This window comes from Sinocyclocheilus grahami, unplaced genomic scaffold (genome assembly GCF_001515645.1).
Source record: "Sinocyclocheilus grahami isolate Dianchi unplaced genomic scaffold, SAMN03320097.WGS_v1.1 scaffold54.1, whole genome shotgun sequence".
NCBI lineage: Eukaryota > Metazoa > Chordata > Actinopteri > Cypriniformes > Cyprinidae > Sinocyclocheilus > Sinocyclocheilus grahami.
In genome coordinates, this window is record NW_015505233.1 from 5,323,783 (window position 1) to 5,330,638 (window position 6,856).

Sequence of the window (6,856 nt, forward strand, 5' to 3'; positions counted from 1 at the left end):
AAGAGAGACGGAAGAATTGAGAGCCTGTGGGGATGGGTCTAATTGCTTGGCCTCATCAGGAGATGCGCTTTAAATAGGTTTGAAACAAAGTAGTGAGTCCGTCGAGAGGGATGCTGGGTGAAGATTTCCTCTTTGTGTATCTGATTGCTTTAATCCAACCAGTTTGTTCAGACAGAAAATTAAAGCTCTGTAGTCACATGTTCCATCTTGCCCTATTTGTGCCAGGGTGAGGATGAGTGCGTTCACAAACACATTAGTGCATTTAAAGGTGTACGAGGTACGCCAAAAAAAAAACCTTTAAGGCCTTAATTTAAAATTTATGTTTGAATTGTATATAAAATTTACATCGAAAAGTTTTAAACTTAATGTGATGCACCTTTCACCTATTTAATGCACCTATTTATTATCAATAAATCTAATTCATTTCAAGCTCATACATTTAAACTAATTGAATGTTGTTTGCTCCACAGTGAGCAATATTTTAACCATGTTCATACTTATAACTAAATACATTTAATTATTTTCACAAGGAACAGATTTATGCTGATTCTAAGCAATTTGAATAAATGCGTTTTGAAATGTTATGATTATTTAAATAAAATCAAGAGTGCCGAAATCTTGGCGTTTTTATACCTTTTTTAATTTTATTTTTATGACTGACAAATATGCATAACGTTAAGTTTGTTAGTTTATGTTAAAACTATTCAAAATGAATGGGAATTTTTATAGGCAATTCAAATACACAAGTCTTAAATTTATGCCTAAATATTTTTAATGGCAGTGCGGAATGAAAAAATCAGGGTTTCGATGTGCATTTTTATATTATTTTATATTGTTCATTTTGATTTATTTTAAAAGTTGCCTTTCTTAAATCATGCGGCGCTACTGTTAATGACGTCAGTCTCGCATGTTTTAACCGCTCCCAAAACGCGTTTTAAAACCTTTATCTTGACAAGTCGTGTTCTTGGCGCTTGTCAAACCAGTCAAAAATGTCCATATTACCCCTATAGAAAAATAATGAATTCTTTGTGAATGAATTTACTGTTCTGGAACTTTACATAAGTGGACCTCTATTTATTTGTATATAAACGCATATGTGAGCATTTCTTCAGCATAGGCACGGCTGGTCACAGCTACTGAGGTGCTTAGGTTGCTTTGAATTTTTTCCCACATCAAAAACAGCAGTGACACATTCATGTGTGTTTGTGTGTGTGTTTTCAAAAGCATTTAGCACCTGCTGTTACATACTTTTCACACCTCCACCAGCACCCTGCAGTTCGAGTGATTCTGGACTTTGTGTATTTATCCTCTACAAACATAATGGGTTTATCATAGGGTGTTGTGAGTTTGGTCTAATAACCCCTGATGAATGTACATGCTGGGCCTTTTATCACAGAAGCAATTCACCATATCAATCTATATTAGAATTGTATAATGATTTTAACCCTTTGATGCACATCATGGGTCCAAAGTGACTCAACTGAGTTTATTTGTCTATATCTTTGCAAAAAATTTATTTCATCATTCAGAATTCCAGGAATTCCTCAATTAACTTGTTTTTGATCATCACACATCCTTATTTTTATTTCTTAATTTTTTAATAAAAATAATTTTTGTATCACTACCCCGCTAATGCACAACATGGGTCTAAAATGACCCTTAGTCATTTCCTATGTTATTTCAGCTATATGGATGTTTTTCTGTCATTTATTATTCCAGATAGCCTTGAAATATATTGTTTTTTACTTCCACAAATCATTATGTTTATTTGCCCTTTCTTTACTTTATAAAAAACACAGTTTTTGTATTTCTACATTAATTTTACACACATGGGTCAAAAATGAACCATATAGAAACCTTCAATATTTTTTTTGCAAGTAGGAACATATTTACTGCAGAAAACTATTCACCTGCCCCACATTTCACAACTCAACATGGCTGCTTTTGTATAATTGATGCATTTAGTCTTATTTTATAATTTATTACCACAGAAAATATTTGATATATTGTGAAAGATAACTGGATATAATATTTGAATGTTAGGCTAAGGACCTTGAAATCTATTACTAGTGAGACAGAGAAAAATGTCCAATACTATAGCTTGTTGTTGACATTCTATTTTAGCTAACTAATGTTAGCTAGGTCAACAAAATAAAAGTCAAAATAATACGTTATTATATACAAGTATGTATCATTGCTGTCAGGCGGAAACCTTGTATCTCCACATTTCATAATTTTTTATTTTTTGTCGTAAATCAATACTATTGGTCACCCTTTATGTCTGCCAGTGTTCCTGAAAAGTAATGGTTTTGGACATACAAGGTTTCTGTCTGACAGCGACAATATATAATCAGTATATACATGTTCAACTGCTTGTTTTGTATTTGAACAACAATTTCTTTTGATTTTCTTTATCTAGAGTGTTAGTATGACTGATCCCAGACATTCTAGATTAACGGCTGAAATGTTTGTAGAGATGCTGCATGATGAGGAAGATCAGGCAATTCTTAGTCCTGATTCAGAGTCTAAAATATCTGATGCTGATTACCTAGACTATGTGCCACAGGGTCAATCTAGAGTTGTGGGTGTAAATCCAGCTCAGACGAAGAAGACTCATTTGATGGCATTGAAGACTTGTCTGATGAGTCCTCTGAAGAGAAAACTCAGACCCAGTCCAATAGATTGAGTAAAAATGGTTTGGAACATGGAGGTGGCCCATGGTGCTGTGGTGCAATGTACTGGAAGTTACCACCTTCAGTGCCTACTCCAGGGGCGGCCAACATCAGTCCTGGAGAGCCAAAGTCTTGCAGAGTTCATCTCCAACCCTAATCAAACACACCTAAACAAGCTAATCAAGGTCTAAGGGTTACTAGAAAGCTTCAGGCAGGTGAGTTTTTATCAAGGCTGGAGCAAAACTCTGCAGGTCTGTGGCTCTCCAGGACAGATATTGGCCACCCCTGGCCTACACCACCTTCACTGTACAACACCCTGATTACATGGGTGGTGTGACCAATGTATGACAGCTATTCATCTATAGGAGCTGGTCAAAGAACTTGTCATGCCACATATGATGAGGCATTTGGAGGGCACGCACCTTCAAAACCATATTACATAGGCGATGGGAAGATGTGGGATAGAAAACAAAACACAGTCACCACCTGGCCAGAGGTATACATCAGGCAGAAGGGTCAATCAAAGAGAAAGAGGTGCCGGATCTGCCCTGCTGCCAAAGACAGACAAGTCAGCAGCTGGTGTTCAGTGTCAGGCCTGTTTGCAAGGAGCACAAACCTGTAGTTGTCATTTGTGAGGCATGTAAGCACTGAGATGGCAATTTAAGATGGTGCTATACCGGTGTGATTTTATTTTGTTAATTTTATTTTCATCTATTCGGTCACATTCACTATAATTCACTACAGTTGCACTACAGAGAGCTCAATTTCAGTGTTATCAGTTATCAGTGATATGTGCATGTTATGTGTGACAAAGTGGCAAATAAACATATTTCAAGTGTTAAATGTGCTGGTCTAAATAACTGCTAAAATAATTATTTTAACAAAATGTCTTTATTCTTTTGTTTTATCATGCTTGCATAGATGGGTCATTTTTGACCCATGTGTATAAACTTGATGTAGTAACAAAAAACCTATGAAAAATATAAAATATTAATTTGTGGTCATTGTAAAAAGATATTTTGAATATTCATGGATCAAGGAATTTATAGATCAGGGAATATTAAATGCTGAAATAAACTGATTTCATTTTTTTTTTTTAAAAAGCCCAGTAAAGTATGAAATAACATAGAAAATGAATACGGGTCATTTTAGACCCATGTTGTGCATTAGAAGGGGTTTTCATAGTTTGTGCATGAAAGGGTTAAAAGCAATGGTAATATTGTTTAGGTTTAAAGTACTTTTTCCAGTACAATTGTGGTATTCTGTGAAGAGGATAGATAGACAGATAGATAGATAGATATAAATCTATCTATCTAAATAAAAGTCATATAAAGTGCGAGTCTAAATAAGTCTTGCCAAGTGCGGTAATTCCTATTATCTGAACTCTGGCACATGGCACATTTTAATTAGCTAAATGGGGTTTGCATGAGCTGAATATACGAAGCAGCTATAGTATCGTCACTGTGAAGATGACCCAGAAGGACAACAAATTCTGTCACCTTTCATTTTCCCCCCCACTTCATTCAGATGTTGTTCGATAACTCTCCCTCCCCCATCATTTTCTTCTTTTTTGTCTTCAATCTTCCCTGCCGTGGCTTGTACGGTTCAGTAGTTAAGGTAAATGAATTTGCTTCCACTGTTTTAAGAGTCTGGAGTCTGATCAGACCAGAGCCGCATGCTGGAGAACCTTACTTGTGTTAATTTGATGAAAAATACCATTCAGAAATTGTACTTATTTGATAAAAAATACAGTAAAAACAGTAATATTGTAAATTATTATTGCATTTTCAAATAATTGTTTTCTGTTATAATATATTTTGAAATGTAATTTTTTTCCAATGATTGCAAAGCTGGATTTTCAGCAGTCATTACTTCAGTGTCACATGATTCTTCAGAAATCATTCTAATATGCTGATTCCGTGCTCAAGAAACATTTATTACTAGTAATGTTGAAATTTAGTTGTGCCGCATAATGTTTTTGTGGAAACTATGATACATTTTTTAGGATATTTGATTAATAGAAAGTTCAAAATAAGAATCTTTTGTAACATTAAAAAAGGGACTTTGCATATTTGCTGAATAAAAGTGTTGGTCAACTGTTGGTCTTAAGCTGATGGCTTTATTGAGCTTGTCAGGATACGCTACCCCTCTATTAAGCCGGGCATACACTGTGCGATTTTCATCTGATTTTGAGCCGAATTTTGGCTCGTGCGATTCTTTTTTTGAGTCGGGCCGAATTTCAGCTTTGTCATGCGTCGTTTGTCATGCAGTGTTCGTGCAGTGTACAGGGGGAAACGAGAAGCGATAAGTCTCTCCCGATAGGCAATCGGACAGTTGGATGAATTTCTGACATATGATAAATTTTGGTCACCCCTCGTGAGGGTATCGCACAGTTGAAGCAGAGCTACGAACCTACTGCCCTGCTTTTTCCCTCACTGCGCCTGCGCGAAAATAGAACTTTAACTATTTAATCATCAAAGGGTTAGTTCACCCAAAAATGAAAATTAGGCTGTTTTTACTCACCCCAGAGCCATCCTAGGTGTATATGACTTTCTTCTTTCAGACGAATCCAGTCGAAGTTATATTAAAAATTGTCTTCGATCTTTCAAGCTGTTTAATGCCACTCAGCGGGTGTTGCATGCATCAGTCCAAAAGAAGTTAAATAAAAAACGCCCAGCCATTAAAAAAAGTGTCTCACACGACTCAACAAAGGCCTCCTGTAGCGAATCGATGCGTTTTTGTAAGAAAAATATCCATATTCAAAACGTAATAATCACTTTAATGTAGCTTGCGCCAACAGTTGTACACGGAAGCAGCTCCGGGCGGATGACGTATGAGTTCAGCGTTGCGCATGCGCCGGTGAGTCTCGTGAAAACCAACGTTTATTAACAGGAGCAAAGGAAGCAAAATTACCTTACTTTAGTCTCCTCTTGGCTTATATCAAAATTCTCCGACATTCTTCTTTAAAAATCCTCGTTTTGTACTTCTAATTCGTGACCGTTGTTTTGTTTTGATCTCTCCGCTGCGTTTCCGCGTTCGTCACTTCTGAGCGGCGCATGCACAACTCTGAATTCATACGTCATCCGCCCGGAGCTGCTTCCGTTTACAACAGTGAGCGCAAGCTAGATTAAAGTGATTATTACATTTTGAATATGGATATTTTTCTTACAAAAACGCATCGATTCGCTACAAGAGGCCTTTGTTCACCCCCCGGAGCCGTGCGAGACACTTTTTTTTAATGGATGGGCGCTTTTTATTTATCTTCTTTTGGACTGAAGCACTGCGACACCCGCTGACTGCAATAATAGAGCTTGGGATAGCCAGGACAATTTTTCATATAACTCCGACTGGATTCGTCTGAAAGAAGAAAGTCATATACACCTAGGATGGCTCTGGGGTGAGTAAAACACAGCCTAATTTTCATTTTTGGGTGAACTAAACCTTTAATAGCCTACAGCAAGAAAGTATAACAAAATTATAAATATTGCAGTTTTAAACCATGAAGGCGAGCCAGTGCATGCCACACAAACAATGTGCAAACTGCATGAGCGTTATGCCCGTGAAGAAGTTTTAAACTCCAGTCAATTCATTAAGCTACAGAAAGTGAAAGTAAAAACTGACCGAGCTGTCGGCATCTGACCCTTAACCGCACATATATTCTCAGAGGAGACGAGAGACATATTGGGTATTGTCTTAATTTAATTTAAGACAATAAAAAAAAAATCTCTTATGGCTAATATAGGGCCTACGTCAGGGGTCTCAAAATCAAATTGGCTGGGGGCCATTGCTGTGATTGACACCTCATAGGAGGGCTATTTTAACATTCAAGCACAACAAGAAAGCGGAACATTTCTGAAAATTTACTTAACATTATTTGTAATTTACTTCAAATTCCATTGCTAAAATATGTTTGTCAAACTTAACAAAAAATGTAAACAGCAGTGTCTCTATTGTTGTTATATACAGTATATATTAGTTTTTAACAGGTAGTGCAAATATTTTTCCCTTACTTTATTTTAACTTAAATAACTTAAATAAAACCTTGCACACAACTAACAACATTGCACTGAACAAATGCAAACCCTGAATACATTTGTACACTATTCTATTTCTTGCCAGACACCTGGCAGCGCTTCTGCTCACACAACTGAGCCATGTTTGTGCTGATGGAGGTCACAGTTGAC